Source organism: Lampetra fluviatilis, chromosome 1 (assembly GCF_964198595.1).
Source record: "Lampetra fluviatilis chromosome 1, kcLamFluv1.1, whole genome shotgun sequence".
NCBI lineage: Eukaryota > Metazoa > Chordata > Hyperoartia > Petromyzontiformes > Petromyzontidae > Lampetra > Lampetra fluviatilis.
Genome location: NC_136275.1, coordinates 3,055,687 through 3,080,524, shown reverse-complemented (window position 1 = coordinate 3,080,524; position 24,838 = coordinate 3,055,687). Strand labels below are relative to the sequence as shown.

The window sequence follows — 24,838 nt, the reverse complement described above, 5'->3', positions numbered from 1 at the left end:
GGCCTGCAGGGGGCGCCGTGACGCCGTCTCCGCCGTCTCCCCGCCACTCTTCCCGGCAGGGAGCGAGGGGGCCGGGTAGGGGCTGGGGGATTGGGGGGCTGGGGGGTTGGGGGGGGGCTGGGGGGGGGCTGGGCTGGGGGGGCTGGGGGCTGGGGGTGGGCTGAGGGTGGGCTGGGGAGGGCTGAGGGGGGCTGGGGGTGGGCTGGGGGGGGGCTGGGGTTGCTGGGGGGGGGGAGCTGGGGGGGGGGAGCTGGGGGGGGCTGGGGGGGCTGGGGAGCGGGGGGGGCTTGGGGGGGGGCTGGGGGCTGGGGGAGGTTGGGGGTGGGGGGGGGGCTAGGGGGGGGGGCTGGGGGGGCGGGGGCTGGGCCCGGCCGAGGGTTCCTCCGCTCGGTCTAGACGGGGGTAGATCACGGGTCGGGGCTGTGCGGAGGTAGAAACAGCGGCGGCGGCGGTAGCTGCAGCATCGTCATCATCATCATCAACAGCAGCAGCAGGAGGAGGAGGAGACGAACAAGCAGAAGAAGAAGGAGGAGGAGGAAGAGGAGCAGCGGAGAGACTCCAGGACTGGACACGCCGAAGCACCGCCGAGAGCGGTGCCGCGGCACGGCAGGGAGGTGAGCCCCCATCCGCGTTCGCTCGTCGCGGGGACCACGACAGCCGCGACGGTCAATGAATGTTTGAGTTAATTGCGACTTGTTCGGCACCCCTCCGCATCTTCCACGGCCTTTGGGATGGCGAGGGTAGACGTCGCGCACCTCAAAGCCCCATGTCCCCTCTTCCCACTAGGCCCGATCTCTCGAGCGAAGCCTCGGTCTGGCCTAGACGCTTGGCCGAGATGGGGAAGCCTCTCGCCGGCCGAGTACCCTTGCCCCCCCCCTCCCACCTCTGTGTCTGTTCACTCTACGCGCTCCCTCATTGCTCGGTGATTGATTAAAACGGAACAGCGGGAGCGTATTTTTGTATTAACGTATTCAGGTTGTGCGTCACAAGCTGTCCAAGGCGTCGTTCACGTTAAAGGAGGACTTTAAAGTTGCGGTCAGACTCGCCGCTCGAGTGCTGCAGTGATTCCCATGCATTGGCGCATTGAAACGTGTAAATATTTACAGGGTGGACATCGGTAAAGTGCTGTGCCGACACTTGAATGCAACTTCATAGCAATTTTTTTTACAAATATAACATAACGAAGCTGCAAACGCGTGTTGGACAGCTAGACGTGTTATTTCCCATCGTTATGTTGCATTGCCAAACTATACTAAAATAAACATACTCATGTACAAGGTAGACGCTTGGTCACTGCAACTGCCCTTAAATTGGAGACATTCTCGGAATATAAACAGCACTGGTGGGCGGGGGGGTGTGATCGCTGGGAGCGAGAGATAGATGCCTTTGGTGCCTTGCCCTGTTTGTGTAGTACTTTGTGCAATTTAATGATCATACGATTTTGCGTATTTCAATTCGGAGTTCCTTTCCCAGCAGGGATCCATTCCACTCGAACGGGGCCCTTCCCTACGTCTTGGCTGTAATATTTTGTCCACGTTGACAGGCAACGTTGTCACTGCCCTTGCAGCAGTCCATCAAAAAGAAAATACCTTTCTCAAAATCCCGCTTCTAATGAGTGGACTTTCTTTGAAAGGGACTGTGCGAAAGGCATCGTGAGTCGCTGCTATTATATTACGACTGCGTCATTATTATTTCGCTGGGAAACATTAAGTTCTGGCTGACGTAAAGGTGTATTGGTTCACGTAAAATTCTCTCTTTGGTTGTCATAAGAATTACTGCGTTAATAAGAATTTCTGTGAAATTCTATTTAAACGTATACCCAGCAATATTTCATCAAGTTATACGTTTTAAGGGATTGAGTCCTATTCTAAAAGTGTTTTATGTCTGCCAGTGGGAAATGTTTGCATCTGCCTTGGTATACTGTACTTTGTTTTCTAGTGAATGTCTGCTTAACACGTGCAATGATAAATCATGCCAGTAAGCAATAACAGTGACTTAGCGTGTGTCAGAGATTCCACCTCTGCCCAGATTTCTTTGCCTGTTTTATTAGTATAAGGGAGTATTGGTTGCCACACATTTGTAGCGAGCACCAAACAAATCATTGCTCATTGCTGCCAACCTCTGAACATAAGCGAATCATTGTTTCTTGGAAAATCCCACTTACAAAATTGTTAACTTGGCACTCAAACATTTACATTTTGCAATCTACATCTGTACAAGTGGCTCAATTCTCTGGTTACTTTGTGACCATTAACCTTTTGCATAATGTAATGTTGTCAATTCTGCAAAATTGAGAGTAGTTTTTTGTAAAACAGCATTTAAACTACCGTTCATCTCAGTTTTTTTTAATATAGTGATGTCTGCATCTTTTTACTCGCAAAATGTGAATTATGAAGCTGCATTATTGAGCTATTTGAATAAAAAATGATGACGTGATGCTTATAAAAAATACTTTGCACCCAACTGCTGCAGTTGGTTTGGTCACGTGCTCATCCTTGCTGACCCAAGCTGATCTTGAGCCATTCCCACCGCGCCTCATTTGCAAAAAAACATTTCATTGTGATAGGAGCTCGTAATGAAGGATCGACTATAGATAGCACTTATTTCTGGTGAGCAGAATGTGCACGGACCATACCGACTTTGCCAGCAAATTTTAGAACGACTCGTATGATAGTACAGTCGTCCCTTTTATTCTTTAACCAGTTTAAATGAAACTGCTTATAGTAACAGAATAAAGTTACTTCAATTGATGATTGAAATAAATGTAAGTATAAGAGATTAAATGTGTAGTAATGTCATAGGGCTTTTTAAGACCGTTCATGAAGACATTGATTATTCTTAAGTCGGTATTGGATGATTAGGCAGCAGTTTAACGATTGGATAGTGCACACATTGCAGACTTTCATTGGAGCAGCGACCACATTTTCCATTAAACTTTGCTTTCATTTGCAATTTTGTTCTTCCGAAGTTCCTAGAATATGGACTCTCATTTGTACTTCCAGCAGGTGTCATTTCCACACCTATTATTTTCTCAGCATGTATATAATGTGTCAAAAACTTCCGAAATAAGTGTAACTTGAAAGCCCCTTTTACACATTTTTACTTGTATCAAAAACATGCTTGTTCCATATTCACAACATCTTAATTTGCTTGCATTGTGCAGAACATATTGTTTTTTTATAACTTCCCTCATTGTATCTCTCGTTGAAGATAGTTTGCTCTGTTGGCACGGAGTGTCTCGTGTATAGACAGCCTTTGCACATTAACTTGCTTTCTTTTAAACCGACTGGTACAAATGTTGTGATGTTAAGAGCCATGGACACAAAAAGTATATTGTTACAGCTTGTCTGCTTTTTTGGCAAAACATGCGATCAGTATTTCAATATCATTGCCCTATTTAAAAAAAGTGCTTACTATGCATTTTAGGTTATTTTTTTTAAATGCAGTTGCCATCTGAACAGAGTGACACGTGTTTTAGACTGCCTGCATCACTGCACCAAGACCTGCTTGGATCATATGGTTGGGTTTCAAAGGCAAATTAAAGGGACAATTGAAGGCTCATACCAGAAGCATGCTGTCATGTCCTTACCACAGCCGTATTGTGTCTGAACGAGCACCACAGTGATTTTTTTCCACCACCCCCCCAGTGTATTACTTTAAGGGATTTGGTCATCATAATTTCACAACTCTTATAGTGCTTATTAAACCCAGCAGGAGGTTTGTAGAATTGGATAAAAAAAATTGTAAATGTTTTTCACTCTTAGATAAAAAAAATATCCTTATTTATGCACATGCATAGTTCTGTTAATGACTTCTGAATTAAAGTGTTAACCTCATTTGATTTGTAATTATAGTGTGAGTCCTTTATCCATATACCTATGTTCTTCATATTATCCACGTCTCCGATTTAAGTTTAATAAAATCCTATGAGTTTTTTTTTTATCCAGTTAGCTTTTGCACAGATGAGGAATTAACAAATACATTTTATTCAAACTCTTCCTTGGATAAAAGTCAATGGGAAGTGGTCACTTGCATATACAACTTTCTTCCTGTGATGTGAGCTTTCGCACTGAATGAGAGTAGTCAATCGGAACTAGTTTAAATTTCATCCTATTTAGCTGTGTTTAGCTGCACTTTACTCCTCAGATATGGAGAAAAATGCATTGGGGGAAAAAAACTGATAATAGGATCGGCCCTTAACACCCACTACATCAAATCAGATAAAAAAAAGATTGTCACTGTAGTGGTAGAAGCAACCTAACCGTTAAAAAAGTTGATATTTAATAGTTCACTTATTGATTGTAATGTGATATACTTAACCAAATCCGATTTGATAATTGCATAAATGTCATTGATAATGAATGTCTAGCAGTGTGATCGAGTAAATTGCAGTGCATGCAGGTTTCCTGTCCCGCAGATTATTTGTAGCCTACCATGTGCCATATGGTCTGCATTTTATGCCACAGTAGGGAATGTATGTCTGAAAATCATGTTAGGCGATGCCCTACTTTGCAAAGCACTACTAGCAGCTGTGTTGTGTGCATGGTTAGCCTTTACTTGCACTCTATTAATTTAAAATGGTCAGAAACACAAAAGGTTTAGGTCATTATTAAATTAAATTATAGTTTTATGAAACACGTAAATCTGATTAAATGCTTTCTCTGCGGTATGGAGTGGTCTTTTTCTAAACGTACAAATGGCATGTTTATAATGTTTGCTAATTGTGGCTTTTACTAGATGTGCTGAAGCTGCCTCTAAATAATGTTTTTTTTTATCGTGTGCAGGAATACCAAACATGCTTATGAACCAACGATTAAAAAACATGCTTTGTATTTTAATTTCAATTGAACATTACCCAATAAACGGAGCACAATTGCTATCTAATGGTGAAATTCGAAAGAGTGATTTCCGGGTACTCATGTGAAATTCAGTGTAAGGCTTGGCACACTAAACACGAAGTAGTGCCGGTGAGAGACCTCTTTACTCTTCATAGTTAAGCGAGCAGAGGGCTTTCCATAGTCTCGTGCGCTGGCAATTACTCGTGATGTATTACCGATGTTTAAAATTTAATTATCATGCCGCCTTAAGTGCTGCATTTTCCAAATGGTGTCAATGACCATACTGCGACCAACATAGGTTGTACATTATTACCGTGTTGTGATTGCATTGGCCGGGCACAGTTTTTTTTTGTTGTAAACTTACCATTGCTTGGTTATTAATTATTAGGCGTCTTAATTCACACGCAATACGGCGATTGTGGAAGGGGAACACCGTTTGGATGTACAAATGCAAACCGTGGTCATTTTTTAAACGCAAACTCACTCAGCTCCTAGTACCAAGTTATGGATGTTACTATATAGAATACAGATGTTTCTTGACGTAATTACAATGGGAATTAAGCCAAGGGGGATGAAGTAGTGGAGTGTTTTCTATTAAATGGCTGCTCCCTCTCAAAAATGTACAATTATTGCCAGTTTTTTATTGCTCACATTTGTTGCGTTGTAAAACGACATTTTATTGGCTGTTGCATCTTCTATATTTCCCTTCATGTAGAAACGCACATCATGTACACCGCGATGTGGTCTTTAAATAGGTATTTACATCAGTTCCCCACCGTTGATACAGTTCGCCTCTTTAGCTATTGTTAATGCACGCTCAAAGTCTCATGTCATTGAAATTGAATATGATGCAACTATACATCATTTGCCTGATTATGGTCCGTCTGTTAAAGCCCTATGCATTAGGTTGTCAGAGCAAGAGGACTGATTCTGTTTTAAAACGATAGAAACGTTGGTTGCTTCCAGCTAGAGGGTTTTAAAAGCATATATAATAGGTGTTCTCTTGACCCCAAAAGAGACAAAAACAGAAACGTATGGCCAAATGAGGCTCTGTATTGCATGCCTGGCTTTATAATGACCAAGGGTTGGGGTCAATTGCAGAGAAGCACGTGATCTACTTTTGTCTGCATCCACTTGAGCATAGCTGCTCATGGCAAGCACGTTCTGTTTAATGCAATGAGTGCATATTACATTCTAGATTTGAAGCTTTCGTGACTGCAATGATTCATATTCTCAGGTTTTTTCGGTAAAGTCACGTAGGTAAAACATTAAAAGTAATGAAAGTAAAATAAAACAAAACAAAAATAAAAAAATAAAATTCACGACGTTTCGGAGGCAACACAAGTCTCCGTCATCAGGTGGGACCGGCAATAAACCTCTGGATTGTGTTTAATGGGAGGGTGGGTATAACTTGGACGGCTTTGACATATTTACAGCAGGACATTTGCAATGTATAGATAGGCCTCATGGCCCCTGTTTATTTTTCTGGGAGGACATTTTTTTTGAGCATGCGATTCAACCAAACGTCAGAACTTTTGTTCAACAGATGAAAGAGTAATCCTGCTTTTCTATGGCTTTGATGTGGCCTCGTACTGTTTCCATCAGACCACATTTGTTGTTTCTGGATGGCAAAAGCTGGTGTGATTTTTAAGATTTATGCCCAGCCGAGCCCTCTCGGTAGTCCAGGCATGTCCTGCCTTCTGTGCAAAATGTGGTTATGAAGCCTCGATGACATCCGTTGGTTCCTTTGCTTGTTTTTTAGCCATGGTGATTGCAGACAAACGCTGCAGTTGTTTCGATAGAAATATGTGCAAGTTTCTAAGTATAGTTATTCACGTAAAAATACTGATTAGGAATGTTTAAATGCCGTGTGATTTTTACCTTTTACATGTCGTTTCTGTGAAATAAGAGGGGTGTGAATTGTGTTACCGAATGTGAACATCTGCATAAAATTGGCACGGTTTTGCCATTGTAGGACAAACACTTTGCATCAACGTTTATATTTCGTATTCTTTTATTGACGACGGTACATTGTATATGTGTATTGGGGTTTCTTTCTGTCGTTAAAAACAGCGCTTTAGGCCGCGTGATTATATTGGTGTACTAATAAGAAAACATTCAAAAAAATTAAATAACGCAGTTATATTTTTGTCGCAGCTGCTCAAACCTTCCTTCCTTCCTTCATGTCTGTGCTGCTGCGGGGGTGGGGGATATCAAGTCTTGGAAGTTTGCCAAAACTTTAAAGAGTGGAGAAGTGTGGAGGAGGGGGGGGGTGATGCAGTCATAGGGATAAGGGAAGGAGAGTATGGGCAAAGGAAGAAGAAGCAGTGCCTCAAGGGAGATGGAGCGGAGTTTTGTTGCCTTTTGTTTTCATAGCCCTGCAATGGTGGCTTGCTTCCAAGGAGTGCTGCAATAAGCCAGCCAAGCCCTACTGCGGCTTGGCTGACCAAATGAACACACATCACATCTGTCAGTTTATGCACGGAGCTCTCACGCCATCTCTCCGCCCCCCCATCCACCCTCTTCGATCTACTTTGTTTCTGTTGCCCGAGTCCATTCTTTGCCCAGGGCTGGAAAGCGTTGTTTGTAAGTTCATTACTGAAGTCAACTGTTAAATGCTTCGTTTACATTTCTATTTCGGTATGTGTTATTTTTATTGACTGCAGCCGTTTAGAACAGTTGCAGATAATGAACAGAAATGCTCCAGTGGAGTGATTGTGTTCAATACATGTATGATATTATGTCATTTAAAATATACTTTTTTTAATATAATATTGGCTATTGCTACCCTAAATGACACATAGTTTTTGTAAAGAGCTTTGTTAAAGAGGAATTGGTGGATGCACAAGATTTATGTCACCCTTCTGTCATGTATATATACAGCATTGAGCACCTTCCAATGTTGAGTAAAAATAAAATTCGTTCAACAATTTGTGAAATAATTTCACTGAGTAGCAACATCTGAAAATGCAAATTCCTAATTTTCCATTCTATCACACCTGCATCAGACAAACGTAGGAGGCATGTTACAATCCGTCTTTGTGGACAGTTAATTTATGCCTTATGGTGATGCAGTGCTGTGTCAAAACCACATTTAACAATACTCAATTTTAAATCCGCATCATCCTAATCTGCCAACTTGCAGAGTAAAAAAAAATTATACGCTCTTGACTGGCGATACATTTCACATTGTTTAAAAAAATATTGCTACATCTGAACGAAAATTGAAGCAAAAATAGTTTGAAGGCAGTGCAATATAATTCAAAAAGTCAAAGATGTGAAATGTTTTATTGCATTCGATTTAAACTTTTTGCATTGACATAAAAACCACGTGGTTATATATTCGAATTCTGTAACATTTTTACGTATGTACGTTTAACTTTTTTCACACCTTATTCTTATACTGTACAGTACTTAGAAAATACCTTTTGACCTGCTTTAACATATAGATCGGACACAGACACTGATGGTAAAAATTTAACACATTCATATATATAAAGGGTAAATTTGTGAATGTGTGTGTCTGATCGAAATGCAACAAACTTGAAATTTGGCATGTGGGTAGCTTCCAGAATGTACACAATGCAAAACGTATAAAAATAGACTTTGTATTTTTTTTTGGGGGGGGGGGCAATAATGGATATATTTTTCACGGCAAGTGAGCGGTGACGTCACATCTGTGATGTCACCCGCATGCGGCAGCGTCACACAGTGTGCCTGCTGACGTCACGCATCCTCCGTCAACCCTCGCGTAGGCCGTGTATTAATTCAAGACAAGAATCCAAGTCTCGGGCGAAGCCGGGTAGTAAAGCTCGTATTTATGTAAAGAAGCTTCAAGATATGCACGCTGGACATTACACTGACAAACAATAAGTGGAAACAGCACTCCATCAGCATGAAACATAAATGAACACATTGGCGAGCAAAAGCAAATCAGACACATCGCATATCAACTTTACAAAAAGGCAAGTTAGACTTGGGTGGCACGCATTGCTAGCCGGGCTGCTGGCTGACGGAAAAGGCTGATGACAGAGTGGCCAAACAGGGGAGCCATTGGACTGTTCAGAATCGGCCTATGCAGAGATGAAGCGATGAGATTGGCTCGTGTGGGAGCAAGATGATGGATATAAGCATGAGGAATGGCCATGGTGTGGAAGAGGCCTTTGTCCGGCAGGGGATAGAACTTGTGGCTGATGATTGCATAGTAATATTTTCCTATAGAATATTCAGGAAAGATACTGTAACATGAATGTGAATACCCTTGGGAAGGGTGCAAACTCCATGCCTCTGACTCCTCTTATAATTTGATTTTTGTCACTTCAATCAGTTTCAGTGTAGCTGCTTCATCATTCTAGATTATGTCGATGCTTTTTGTATTTATTTTATTATGCCATTATTATGTAGTAATAGTAAAATGATGAAACAAAGTATTTTGCATAATTTATTCTGAGTGTGTACACTTAAAGGCGAATTTTATATTTTTGAACGTTTACCATTGTATGACAAATATGAACACACTTCACTGTGGCTTTTTCAGAATATGTATGCATGTGCAGTGGAATTATAAAATGTGTCATGAAGGTTTGTAGATATTTCATGTCATCTCTGAGTCTCTAGATATAGAAAATTGAGTTGTTGATGGCTTAGGCGCATTCATGTCAGTCTTGCAAATTCAGGCTGGCTTGGCTTTCAATGACACCCTTGCGCTCGAAATTGCTGATAGAATTCACACACTGCTCACACATTATTAGTAGTCGTGAAAAGTTGAAAGTTTTCTGGGGCTCATTATATAAGCTACGGTAATTTTTAGCAGTTTTTTTGTTGTTGAGAATTTAGGATAACGTGATGCTTAAAATATGTTTAATTGGGTTCGCCTTCTGACATTGGCATTGATTTTGGAATCTATAATTGTGTAACTTTCACGAAGCGAGTCATTCACATGAATGATTAAACACCGCTCGGTTTCAGCCAATTTTTCCTTCAGTGTTTATATTGGTGCCAAATTTTGTTTGAATGTAAAGGACAAAGTAACATTGTTTTGTTTCATTTACCTTTTACGTTGGGGACAACAGCCTCCCCCCCCCCCCTCAGTTTTCCTGTTTTTCTTTATTTTACAGAGCAAGCCTCCTAACTGGATGTGAGTCTAGAATGGGACCATTGTACAGACGTTATCTGGACGTCTGGTATTTTTATGAGCTACTCCAGAATACGGTCTTTTCGGCACAGAAACGTCTTGCGGCAGTTGGGACCGTACACACCAATGTCAAACTATGACGCTTCATTTCTTTTGAAGTTCAAAGTTGCGTCTTGGGCTGTAAAATAAATTTACGGTTCTGCAATTGTATACGTACTGTTTACGTTTTGTCTTGTATGTTAAAGTAACCAATCTCCCAGTGTGTTTCGTGCACGGCATTGATTGCTATTTCAATTGTATCTTTTGTTTCGGCTCATGGCATTGTTGGGTTTATGTCTGGGACAGTCGAGACCAAAACTATAATAGCCATTGCAGGGAAACTATTCTTAGACCTCATCTTTTTCCATTGATCATATTATCCACTCCATGCTGATATGGATTCGTTTTTGTCTGAATGCTTAATAACAGGGAACTGCACGGGTAGTATCATCGCACTTTCTCTTTGAGGCAGTAGTAGTTTAAGCCACTTCGCTCTGGGTGCATATTGGTACATTTCATACCGCCGATTTTATTTTACAAGACAGACGGTCATCATTTTGACATTCTTGAAATTTAAAATACAACAAACTTTTCAACTATAGTTACGAGTAAAACTGCAGTACATTATTTAATATAAGTAAAGCTAGCATTGAGATTATTCAAATGAATAACATTCTGAGGTTTATTGAGATGTGGGAATATAAAATATACGTCTGTAAAATAAAATGATTTGCTCAAACGTGTCCACTAAAGCCATGAATATGGAATTTACAGTATGAAAGCCATGAATTGGCCTAAGGTAATCTACATTTGTGACATTTAGAATATGCAGATGTAAATTTGACTTAGCCTGGACTTTGCCCAAGGCATTGCAGTTTTTGCCAGTTTTCTACTTCGTTTCCATTATTACTTGATCCGCCCATTCTGGACGTCTGAAAAAGAGCTTCATAGCTCATCGGATTCCTCCAGTCTAAATAAAGATTCCGATTTTGACTTGGAACAGCAGTAGCAGAGCTTGGCCATCGGCCCTGACACTCGATGAGGCTTGGTGCTTATGGCTCCATCCGCCCTGCCCTTGATTTCCCCCTTACCCTTGACATAGGTGGAGGGGTGGTCAGATAGTGATCTAAAAAGTTGTTACAGACCAATTCTAGATTTGAAGCTTTCGTGACTGCAAGGATTCATACTCTTAGTATTTTTTAGGTAAAGTCACGTGGGTAAAAAATGAAATTAAAATTAATAAAAATAAAATAATAATAAAATAATCACGCTTTTTATTATTATTGTATTTTTATGAATTAAAATTTCATTTTTCACGATTTTTATTTTTATTTTATTTTTATTAATTTTAATTTCATTTTTTACCTACGTGACTTTACCGAAAAAATACTAAGAGTATGTTACAGACCAAGTTGAACTTGCGCCTGGATTTACGGTAGGCTATTTGACGTCTGATCTATTTTTTAAATCCTTTATATTAAGTTCACTTGCTTGCTTGCTTACGACCGTGCAAATCTTTCGGTCGTTTTCTAACCCACTTCCCGTGATCCAATCGAGCTGACATTTTCCACACAGACTCGTTGTGCGTGACAATTAATTTTCGTGAAATTTTTTCCAAAATTTTACACTTTTTAGGAATTTTTTTTAAATATTTAATTACCAATTGCTTAATGATGGCAGGCAATCATCTGACCCATAGGTGGCAGCCATCTCAAGCCAGAGGACGAGAGGACTCTAGCCGCCACGCATATGAAGGATTTATAGTGAAAAACGTTGTTTTTACGGGTTAATTTTTTTATGATTTTGTTGCCCACATGCCTCTTGTGCTTCGAAGAAAGCTTGGGCACAGGCGCCTCGTTTCCATATTGACCCTGCGACTTCGACATCGGCACTCGGGGTGTTCCAGCTCAAGTGGGTAACACGATTATAAATGGGAGCCGGGCAGCTTGCTGCAGGAACTGTTATTATTGAGCCGTACTTCCGGAGCGAGTTGCTGTGAGGGACGGACAAGGCTTCCCTCTTAGGTACTGATTCTGGGCCTTAAGGTGAGCTCTGCTAACATTAAAGAACTGCTGTTATCAATGGTAATATGGGAGATCAATATATATCTGGGGGACCAATACATATCAATACAACAATATCTTATTATATGTAGGTTATTTGCGATTTTATTAGCTGCACAGGAAAATAAATCGCAGAAAACCCCTGCGGATAGTAGGATGAATTTACCTTTCGGCGACTCTTATCCGTGAAATAATCATAGCAGTAATGACTTGCTGCCGATTATCTGCGGGCGGATAACCTGCGGGCGGATAACCTGCTGGTAACGGGGTGAATTTGCCGTGCAAGTCTTTAATAGTGCAGCAGGCTCTTTGAAGCACAGCGTGTTTGCACCCGGCGCTGTGCTTCAAAGACACGCATCTTGTCTCTCTGTATGTCCACGTGAGCAACAGACGCGCCAGAGATACAGAGAAGCAAACGCACGCAAGCACGGAGACACACGCGAGACACACGCGAGACACAGAGATACACAGACATGGAAATATACAAAGATGGAGACACACAAAGGACTCGTGATGTGTCCTGCCCAAGCCCACTTACAGGAAAGGATAAGTGTTTCCCTGTCTCCTTGTCTACGGTGGTGAGATGGTTAACTACCTTGCTTGGTATGCAGGAGGTTTTGGGTTTGATCCCGACCTTGTGACGCCTGCATATTTGAAGATTGCATGTTATCCCTGTGGTCACAATGATTTTTTCTCCTGGCCCTGCGGATTTTCCCTCCACATTGAGAAACATGCATTTAGAGTATTTGCCTGCTATGAATTTCCACATGATAAGCCACTTTGTTGAGATATTATTTGTGGCCAGGTTGCTTCTGAAAAAGAGCTATATAGCTCACTGGGCTTTTCCTGGTAAATTACCACGTGATTATTTATCTGTGAAAAGATTGTATCAGGAAGCTGCTTTAAAATGCATTTTGGGAAAATTCCAGTTAATAGGAAGAAATAGGGCCACAGATTATTAGATTGACAAAATATTACATGTACAGCATGTGCTAAACTATTTTAATACTTTTAATAATGTATTTGCATGCCAATTTAAATGTAATTGACTTGTTTTATTTCTATAGTTTTTAAGTAACCGATGTTGAAACATACGTACTATATTGTATTTTAACATGATGGCAATGTTTACTGGTCTCTGGTTAATCAGCAAAATATTGTTCATAATTCCTGCACGTATACAGTTTCAATAATTTCCTCTCAACCGAGCTATTTTAGTCCGAATGTAGTCACTGGTTTTCTCATTTTACAATCAATAATAGCTGACCCCAATAGTCATGCGAAAGGGTATAGGGTTCCATGTGATTTACCCTATTGATTAATACAACCTTGGTCAATGTAAATCTTGAAAAGAACATTGATTGAATGTACTTTAACTAGCCTGGCCGTGTGGCAACTTCTATCAGTACCTTGCAGCCGAGTTTGATTAATTGAAACCGCGACACTTCGTATTAGGGGAACTATTGTTCGTTATCATTTGCCCCCTTTGTGTGTTCCGTCTTGCCCTTTCTGTATTATACCCCAGCGGGGCTGCCTATGCAGACGAGGTGAGACCTTGACTGTAAAGGTGCAAGACTGCTTTAAAGGTGGCTGTGTTTCACGTGGGCTTGTCTGACTTCTTTGCACGCACCGTTGGTTTGGCAGCTGCTGCTTGGAAATTCCCAAGAGGAAGATGAGGCTGTAAAGCTGATATGAGTTTGTATGATTTATAGGGCCCATTGTGTGTGTGTGTCGTTTTCTTTGTGCGCACGCGTGTAAATGTTTGTGTGTGTGTGTGCGCGAGCGTGGCTGTAAGCGACTGTTGTACAATTTAAACAACTTTTGTTTCTGTTGATCCAACACGTAGAGGACAATCGGAGTTATTGTAGTCTGCTCCAATGGTTTTGAAGACGGTTGCACTTACACATAATAGGCCTGTTGTCCGCGTGGAATGCTTTGAGGGATTGCTACCGTTAACTAAACTGTGAATAATTGCAAGTGTTTGCTGCTCCACTTCGAATTTACCGGGTTTTTTTTCAAATTCCATCTGACCTTCCAGATAAGACGACTGCATTTTGCCCTGAAGGAGATTGAATTGTGTTTGTTTCAAGAGCGGTGCGGTTGTGCAACGCTGTGTTGTGGGCTTGTCTGTAATCGTGTTCGAGTGGTGTATTGTCCTTTGGTGCAATAACAGGCTACTAGTAGTAGTGGGGGCACAGTGAATCATCTGTCGCACTATAATTACACAGGGAGGGAGGGAGGAGGGGGCAGCCTGTGTAATCTTCTCTTCTAGTCATTCCTGTGAATCGGTGATAATAAACAATTTGGCCAACTTTGATGCTTGTTGTTAAGCCGTGTCGCAACTCCCCTTCCCCGTTGGCCATTCATTCCACTCTGGTGTTATTCCTCACGCTTAATTGGTAGCCGTACTCGTATCGATAATTTAAAAAAATCACGATGCTGTATGTATAAGTAATATTTAAAAAAATTAAATACGCTTTTATGAAATGTACTGGGAATGGAAGAAATCCACGACTCCAGGAAGTGGCCCAGAAGCTTGCCATAACGTAAGTGACCGTGGCCAATTACAGCCAACGTCAGTTGAGCGTGGACAATTAGACCCAAGCCGAAACATAATCTTTAAAAAAGATTGTTTAAAAATATATATTTCGATTTAAAGCTTTCGTGACTGCAGGGATTCATCTTCTTGGTTCTTTCGGTAAAGTCACGTAGAATGGAAAGACAGACCTGTTCTTCACCTGATGACGGCTGCTTGCATTGTGGCGGAAACGTCGTGAGAATTATTTTATTATGTTTTATTTCTATTATTTTATTATTTCCCTTCTACGTGACTTTACCGAAAGAACCAAGAAGATATATATATTTTTTTATGATAGAATATAGTATTGTCATCAGTATGACATACGTATACCAAGTTTGCAGTCGATACCACATTGGGAAATGGGTTAAAATTGAGTTACAAGATTTGAGGGTACAACAACAACAGACAGACAGAGTGGGTTAAATGAAAGCGTGTAAATAGCGACCGTCCGGGAACGATTGAGCGACGTGGCAGGCGCGACTTGGTGGTGCAGCAGGTTAGTTGGAGCAAAGCCTTGCTCAGCTTGGTTAATGTAACGCTGGTCCCGTGCACGAGTGGGGGGGGGGGGGCCCTTTGGTTACAGATTCAGTCACAGGCGCAAATTGTGTTGGCTGCTCAACGCGAGCCGAAATCGCACGCGTGTGTTTGGCTTCGGTGGTCATTTATTTAACGTTTAGAGAATCCTGCGAGGGCTACTTTACAACCAAATGTTTAATTCTGCATGATGGAGCTAGGACTGGTTTCTTTTTTAATGAACTCTTTATACTGTATAATCATTACCATTACTTATGCCGTAAACCTTTTTGGCTAATTTTCGTCAGCAGTAGATTATTTTAAAGATTGTCGTGTTATAAATATGATACGTTTGTTGGTAAATAGCCAAGTTTGTGGTGAGTAAAAAAAATATTTGCATGATACTAAATTTGGTTTACCCAGTATATTATTTGTCAGTATTCATGCTCCACATTTGTGTGCTGTGTTGTAAATGTTATTCGAGCAACACTCGTTCACCTCATTCTATTTCACATTTGTCTGCGTCATTTCCCCCATTACAGGTGTAGAATGCTATTTTGCATGAAATTGGAACGTGCAATATAACAGAAAATTGAGTTACGTATACCACTGCATTTGCATATTGCATATTGTTCATTTTTTGCGAAATGAAATAAAATACACGACCCATTGCCGTTGCATTAAACTCTTCGCTTTTAATCACCTCCTGTGCACCGCTGCTAAGGATTAGTCGGTTTAGAAAGTTATTTCTTTCATACGCTTTGTAGATAAAATTCTTGTTTTAGACTTTATGTTTTGGAAGTCCTCCAAATTCTCGCATGCTCATAAAGCGATTATCTGGAAAGGTTATATAAAGCGGAACAACAAAGGAATTACAATTTCAAAATACCCTCGATGTTGTTTTGCTAAATTTGCCATGAGCTGAACTTGACGAAAAAGAAAACTGATGAATCTTTGAGTCTGTGCGGGTGGGCTGGTGGATGGCGAGCTGGGAAAATGTTATTCTGGGTTGATTCTCATGTGGAGCACACGGGCTGGAGGCGCACGATTGCTGCCAAGCCTGAATCTACCCCCCCACCCCCCACGCATCTTGCAAAGTAATTTTCCTTGGCATGTGCGGCGCTGCCTTGGATGCGCTCCTGTTGCGAGGCAAAGTGTTGGGAAGCGCCGCAACAAAACTGGCTCCCAATGAGCGAAGTGGGGGTGTGTGTGTGTGGTGGGGGGCTGAACAAGCAGAGCTTTTAGTCGGGTTGTTAAACGACTACCGGTGGACCGTTCCTATTATCCATTAACGGTTACAAAAGTCGGGAACCGTCGACTGTTTCGCGTGGAATCTTGGCAAAGACTGCGCCGATTGGCACGGTGAGCGCGTGCGACTCCGCTTGGCCGGCGGGAGCCGCCTCGCGTGAACGCGTGTGTGTATTAATTCTAGATTTGAAGCTTTCGTGACTGCAAGGATTCATATTAGGGTTTTTTTCGGTAAAGTCACGTAGGTAAAAAATTTAAATTAATAAAAGTCAAATAAAATAAAAATCACGACGTTTCGGAGGCAACACAAGCTTCCGTCTTCAGGTGGAACCGTCACAGCACGATAGCTGTATCAAGTGAGAGAAATTCCAAGAAAACAGTTCTTGTTTATATACTGGTTGAGGGTGGGAGGAGCCAAGGTAGTATTATTTTTGTGAGGTTCGGTGCGGCTGAAGCACGCTGTTAGGAATGAGCCTTTGTTGTGTAAACTAGGTGCGAATGATGTAAAGGTGCGTGTGTATGTTGAGCCTCTTTCGCAGCGCACGCAGCCAAACGTGCTAATCGGTGGTTCGTCTCCTACACCTTCGTTTAGTTTGTGGTTGTTCCCCCCCACCACCACCGCGCACTTCCGATTAGCGCGGTTGGCTACGTGCGGTGCGATAGAAGTTCGACATACGTACATAGCTACGGTATGTCCATATTCTTGGTTCTTTCGGTAAAGTCACGTAGAAGGGAAATAATAAAATAATACAGATATAAAACAATAAAAATTCTCACGACGTTTTTTCAAATGTTCTGGCTGTGGATTTCACACCTGATGATGATTGCTTGTGTTGCAGTCGAAACGTCGTGAGAATTTTTATTGTTTTATATTTGTATTATTTTATTATTTCCCTTCTACGTGACTTTACCGAAAGAACCAAGAATATGAATCCCTGCAGTCACGAAAGCTTTAAATCAAAATGTTACGGTAGGTCCAGTTAATCCCCCGCGTGGTACGTCTGGTTCTCTGTTTAGGTAGAAGGTGAAAATGTGCAACCCTGCCTGCTTTTAAAGCACTTGGGTGGTGGCAGGGCCTCTTATGGGAGGACATCTCGAGGGTGCGTCTCTTCTGCTCCTCTTCCATGCTGACCCAGACGTGTTGGAAGAGGCGGGGACGTACCCACACGTTACCCCACCGCCGCACACAATCTGACAGTCAATACAATAAAAAGTGCACATTCAACTGCTGGGGTGGACAGAGGCAGGGAAATTGAATCAACCCTTCCTTCCCCACTGTTTCACACGCCCTGCCGGGAGCTGGAGTCGAACCGGCGGCGTCAGGGTTGCAAGGCAAGCGTGATGAACATTACGCCTTTGCTTCTCAGTTGAAGAGGTAAAGCATTCGTGTTTTTTGCCGAAACGTTTCTATGTGTGCGGCAAACCGGTGACCATTTTTCAACGTCGTTTTCATTCGGTTACAGATAAAATCGCAAACATATATATTTAGAAAAATCTACTTTTGAGTACCAGTCCTTTAGGCTTTTGTATGTAGAGTTTGGACCGGACTAAAATAAATAAATGAAAACTGTATTAATGTAATAATAGGCCTGTTGCCGAAAGCCACAGCTGCGTTTTCAGCATGGGCCACGTTTGCTTCTAAAATTACTCCACACACTATATGTATGTACAATATTAGGAAACACGTCGTGGATGTTATTGAATCAAAGTAAATCTTGAGCGCAAGGCAGGCCAGTTTTTTTGAGCCACATAATGCTTCACTAAGGGGCTTTTGCATTGCATCGCGTTCTTTTTATTCTTGCACTGTATGTACATCTGTTTCTTGGCTAAACCACCGTAAAAAAATGCCATTTCTTTTCTTCCGACATTGCTAACGAGCCCCTGTCCTCTCGCACACGCGTACATGTCACGGCAAGTCTTTCAGAAATGAAGATAAATAATAGTTAAGTCTTAAAATGTATTAGAAAAAAATTGCGCGCACACATCACACAGTTGCGAACACCTTGTACACACCACCTTGCGTTGCTGCTAATGAGTGTTACCGGTATGAGTGCCAATATTGCGTGCTTTTTTTGGGGGGGTGGTGTGGTGTTTTCAGTGCGCCGTGTGGAATTGGCCACCACAATCGGGGCATTGCGACCATCTGCATCGCTGTGATGTGTTGCGCCGCGCAAGGGAGAGCGCCTTGTCAATTAATTGTGCAGCTTACATGTGTTTGGTTAGTTGGTCATACATGCATTGGACACATAACGGTAACAAAAAATCCGCAAAGGTATTGGGGGCAGTCCAGCAGCAGTCAGTTTCTCAAGCCAAGTGCCTACAATTCAGAGCGAACTCGCGTTGGAAGGAGATTTGGTCGAATCATCCACGTCTTATCGGACACGTTGGACTTACGTTTGCTTGGTAGTTGATACATTGGCCACATACGGTAACAAAAAAACCCCACGAAGGTAAAGGGGGCAGTCCACCGATCAGTTTATCATGCCAATGCTGGCAGAAGTGCCTTCGACTTAGAGCGAACTCGTGTTTGGAAGTGTATCTGGTCTAATCATCCACGTCTTATCGGACCTGTTGGAGGAGATGGGCGACAGAATTGTGGTGTGCCCGTTGACAGGAATACAGTACATGTCATAAAAAAAAACTGGCTTTGAAAATGCCAGCAAACATTTCATGACCACAACAAACTTTATTACAGTAATGCATTTCCATAAGCTTTTTCAGACTGTCGGACATTTATAGGAAATGCGTTCGATCCACACAAGCCTTCTCACTCGACGGTTGCGTTCATATCTATTTCGATTAAGATAGCAGTCGAGCCATCGGTTCTAGCAAACAAAAATGACAATTGCTTGCATTGCTCTTCATCTGAAGGAAATGCGCGACATTCGGACACGACTGGTGGCTCGGAGAGGCGCTAAGTACCACGAGTATAAACTAATAAATGTTTAATGTGCGTACAGTTACCATGATCGTTGGCGCCAAGCTATGGAGCAGTATGCCGTGTCATTACTGTACGTCTCGTCGCTTAGAATCGTTTGCCAGGGTCTCAATTTCAGCGGGCAGGCATGGCGTGGCGTTGTTCGTGTGGGGGGGAAGGTAAGCAAGCGGATAGAGAGGAAGACCTCACGGAGAATGGCTTCATGACGACATGAAGAGATTGGTGCCAGAGAGATGTGGCACCACCTGAGCGTATTGGCACCAGAGAGGGGGAAGTGGTAACAAATTACGAAATGTGCCTTGGACACCCACGGGGCTGTCTTCCCATGGATCGTGACGACGACGACGCTGATGATAATGAGTGGTCCGCTCCACGTTTTGTTATTTTCACGGGGGCATCTCAGCCGGGGGGGTGGGGTGGGGGGTGATAGATTCTGGTGCACTTCACTCGTGACGGACGAGCATGTGTAACAGCAGCGCTTGCGTGTGGAGTGAATCCAACTTCTGCCCTTCTTGGCAGTGGCTTTTGTTTTCCAGCATTAATGCAGCCAAGCAAACGTATTTGAAAAGCGTCCCCTCATTTGTAATCGCTGTAATTTGTGCCTGTTATATACAGTACGTACAAATGTAGTGCGTTTCAAGCTGAGCATTTTTTTTTATTTTTAAATGGCCCACTTCGATGCATATCAAAACACTGTCCTGCATGTGATGGGGCGTTTTAAACTATGAACGCATTTTTTTATTTTAGCAGGTAAGGCCCACTGAGCTATGTAGCTCTTTTTCATCAGCGACCTGACCCCAAATGACAGCTCAACAAACAAAGTGACTTATCACGTGGACATTTACAGCAGCCGAATACTCTGCACCCACGTTGCTAAACGTGGAGGGGAAAACCGGAGGACACGGAGAGAAATCCTCGTGGCCACGGGGTAGAGCACGCACCAGGCTTGCGATCGAACCCACAACCTCTTGTATACCAGGCGAGGCAGTTAACATCTCGCCACCGCGGCCGGCACCCCCTTATCCGTTGACATTGTACGAGTGGTTCCCAACCTGTGTTCTGCGGAACTGTTGCCAATGCAGTTTGTTTTCTTTTGAATCGCAAAACGCCGTCGAGGTCCCCTCGAACACCACCTCTTGGTTGACGGTGATCCCGCGGGTCGGGCTCGAGTTGAGAACCGCTTTAGCGTAACATTGATTTAAACTACTTGTTTAATACTGGTAGGAACCTCCTGGTTACACAAGCCCACGGGGGATTATTGTGTCCGACCGTCCGTCGTGCAGGGAGGGGCTGGGTGGGGTGGGGCTGGGTGGGGAGGGCCTGGGTGGGTGGGGCTGGGTGGGGAGGGGCTGGTCACCCTGTGGTGCCCTTATAAAACTCAACGTTTAACCTAATCACGCTGGCTTGTGCCCACCCTCACAGTCGGGCATATTTGCGGAATACACCACGCCGCCGTTGACCCTGGCCATTGACCGAGCAACCCAACGTTCCTACCAGCTCCCTCCGCAGGACAATGTGTTATTCGGCACGTTTTGCACATGAAGGTGGAGCAGTCTACGCCACACTCGATGTTCCTCCTTCCCACCGCTCTGTCTCCGTGATGGTTTTCTGTTAACTAGAGCAACAGGATTACATTTGTTGGCCTGCTTTGTCACGTGCGGTACGTTGAACTTCTTTCGCACCGTACGTAGCCAACCGTGCTCATCGGAGGTGCGGGTGAAGGACAGCAAACTCAACACGAAAAGCAGTTAGCAAGAACGAGTTTTCAATTTATATTTAAAAGTGCATAGCTCCAGTGGCTTCCTAATCATACCGTTATTTTAGCACATACTTGTGTGTTTTGGAGAGGTTAATGTATTTTATAAACATTGGTATTTTTCCCCTATGTATTATAAAAAATTATTTTAAGTGTGTGTGTGTTTGTGAGCAACTGAAGCTGTGGGGAATTCACTCGTGAGATAACGGACACGCGAGCCCGTCTACGTGACGAGTGCACATGCCTTGCCGATCAATGCGAGATTTAAACATCCCGCTCACGATTTTGTGACACGTTTAAAGATCTTCTCGGCCGTTCGTGACTAAACGTCGCATACACTGCACATTTTTTTAAGTTCAACGTAATGTTATTAGTTGTATTATTTTTGGTTAACGTGGATTTCACACCTGATGACGATTGCTTGTGTTGCAGTCGAAACGTCGTGAGAATTTTTATTGTTTTATAATTGTATTATTTTATTATTTCCCTTCTACGTGACTTTACCGAAAGAACCAAGAATATGAATCCCTGCAGTCACGAAAGCTTTAAATCTAAATTCTATTGTTATTAATTCTGCTTGTAAAAGAAATACCAGAGCCGTTCGAAAGGCATCGGACCTTTTTATCTTTTCGTTGGGTGATGGGTGACGTGATAACCAGCCTGGCGCCACCCACGACAGTTTATCAGCTGCTGATGTTGAAGATGATGAATCTACCCCCAGCGCCCAACTCCTGTGGCTTCCAGCATGATTGAGCACATCCCACTGAGCAGCTGCAGTCGGACTAGGATTTTTTTTTAAAGAAAGAAACACTACGTCTTAAAGTAAGACGCTTACAATGCGTCGGAGCTGTTTATACGTTAGTTGTTTTGTTTAGGTTTAAAAAAAAACCCAAATAGCTTCACGTGACAAAATAAACTGGTTGAGTCACTTCTTTCCCCGCGCACAGCTGTGCTGGGAGTGACGCTGCTTTATGAGGGACAACTTGCCCAGTTGACTTGAGATTATTTTAGGGCGTGCTAACTACCTCAAGTTCATTCAAGTTTCAAGTTCATTTATTAGGTATAGCCCTGTGAGCCATTCGGCTCTTGAATCGGGTGCAACCGCAACAAACAAAAACATGAACAAGAAAACATCTTAAAGTGAATATGTGACTTAAGTGCAAACAGAAAATCCAAGAAAAGACAGCAAAATATTGCAGAAAAAACACCGTACACCAACGCTGTGTGCAAAATCCCAGTGGGATGCAAGTCAAACAACAACAACAACCACAAGACAACTTAGATTAAAGCCATCAGTCTTACTCCGTACTACAACAAACAAACGTGGCCAAACCAGTAAACTTTTCGAAATCACCAAAATAAAGCAATGAAACAGTGATCATAGGAACTGTGACGGAATTTTCACAATAAACGACAAACAACATGTACTACCTCGCCTGGTATACAGGAGGTCGTGGGTTCCGATCCCTACCCCTGACTCCTCTCTCTCCGTGGCCGCGTGGATTTTTCTCCGGGGCCTCCTGTATTTATATCTACATTTAGAATCAACATGCATGGAGAGTATTTGGCTGCGATAATTTTTCACGTGATGATAAGCCACTTCGTTCAGCTATCATTTGTCCACCCCGAGCTACAGACAAATGAAAGAAGTTCAACATACACACATACAAACATGGACGTGTCTGAACACTCGTACAGAGTATTTATGCATGCAACTTTACACAAACCAAAATTAATATGAATACACGTACACAAAACTCACAAACACGTGTGCGCACACACACGTATAGGACCGTGAGAGATCGGAAGAGATACGCAAGGAGGGAAACACGAGTAGAGGCGAGGGAGAGAGACGAGAGGAAAGACGGGAAGTGAAATACAGTGAGATTGAGAACAGTGGGAGAAATGTGAGCGATTTACAAGAGGGCATTATAAGAAGATGGAGAGAAAGAAAAGGAATAGACACAGTGGGAGACATGCAGAGAGAGAGAGAGATGGGGAAAGAGGTTTCTTTTTTTATTTGTTACACGCCGGTCCGGTTTAGCCAGTAGCCCGGTTTAGCCAGTAGCCCGGCTATGTATCTCCCGTGGTGCGTGAGCGCAGCAGCAACAACAACAACAAAATAAAGACCAAAAAACAAACGAGAACGAGTAAGTACAGCGGGGTCCTGAAGGGCTATTGCACGGCTAACAAGAAGGGCATTTAACGGTCGTAAACGAAACGCGCGCGGGGAGTAAGAGGCTCCAAAAGAAAAAAATGAGGTCCAGGTGCAAGCATGCTCGGTGTGTTTGGTCGACAGTTACGGGCAAATAAAGAGGGGGAGTGATGGGAGGGAACCAAGCTGCAGTTGAGCGGCAATGGGATTCTAAGAACGTGGAACAGCAACTTGGAATGACTTTAGTTTTTTTTAAACCAAAGTTTTGGGATATACACACGCACAAGTGGAAAACACATGCAATAGAGAGACACGCGGAGGTGAAAGAGACGTGGTGCATGTACGTATGTTGAACTTCTTTCGCACCGTACGTAGCCAATCGTGATAATTTGAGGTATTGAGATGAAGACGGGAAGAGAGACACAAGGAGAGATTGGGAGAGACTGAGAGCGAGAGAGAGAGAGATGCGGAGAAAGACAAGATGGATAAATACAGGGAGAGAAGACGCCCAGCGAGGGATTGGTCGAGAGCGAGCCAAAGGTAGAGGAGAGACATCCGCCCCCCCCCCCCCTTGATTACAGGAGGTCATGACCCCCCATTTGAGAAGCACTGATTTAAGCAAACAGAGCCCACCATGTGGACGATTAGTTGGCGTCACCGAGACATTATTATTACAGGGACTCTTCTACTTATGAACGGGTTGGGTTCCAGAGGTCTGTTCATAAGTCGATTTGTTCCTAAGTCCAACTTTTCTCCTGTCGATTCCAAACGTTGTCGAATGTTCGTAAGTAGAGGAGTCCCTGTACATACATCTCCATTTCTGCAGTAATGATTGGTACTTCACATCAATAAAAGCACGTTTTGTGTTATTCATGTTTACATAATTGTGTTTAGCCAGGTGAGAGCCAATTTAAATTCATACTTTCCTTTCCAAGTAAACCCTGAGAGAGACCATTGCTGTGTGGACTATTATTCGTTAAGTGGGCAGTTTTCACATTCATTACTGCAATACAATTTGTGTGCTGTGTCAGTGGCACGCAGTAGCTTTCTAGAGCGAATGTTGATGTTTCACTTCGCAGCAAATGGGGTAGTTTGATCATTCCTGTAGAGATTATACTAACCATTTACTAATTTTATTTTAGCAGGTAAGGCCCACTGAGCTATATACCTCTTTTTAAGAAGCGATTTGGCCACGAATGATAGCTCAATGAAGTGGCTTATCACGTAGAAATTTATAGCAGAAAAAATACTCCATACGCATGTTTCTAAATATGAACCTTATGGCGGTACCCCGGGGTACCATAGTACCCCGGCTCTCGCATAATGTCCCTGATGCAGTCATTTTTAGTCTGTTGATGGTCGGCGATGCGGCAGTCGACTCATCTCGACGAGCTGTACACAATGCACCACTACGGTGCGTACCGCGAGCGTTCAGGGTTCCGTCGCAATCGTCCTCGCTGCGTTTCGACATCGCGGAGTAGCACTGATTTAGGATTGATTGGTACCCCAGTCGCGGAGTTAAGTACACCCCTGGAAAATAGTGCCCCAGAAATAAAGTATTTAATTGCCTCGG

At 42.9% G+C, this 24,838-nt stretch overlaps 1 protein-coding gene across 3 annotated transcripts in view; it reads left to right on the top strand.

Annotated features, from left to right (window-relative positions):
• Positions 1 to 362: 362 nt before the first annotated feature.
• Positions 363 to 24,838, top strand: part of LOC144951450 (activin receptor type-1-like) — a 49,423-nt gene continuing 24,947 nt past the window's right edge. For 2 of the 3 annotated variants that reach the window (XM_078881763.1, XM_078881833.1), the window contains exon 1: positions 363 to 614. The gene's annotated coding sequence lies outside the window, so the exon portion shown is untranslated. Of the gene's footprint in view, positions 615 to 17,727; positions 17,792 to 24,838 lie in introns of those variants that run through there. The other variant, XM_078881881.1, reaches the window with a different exon arrangement.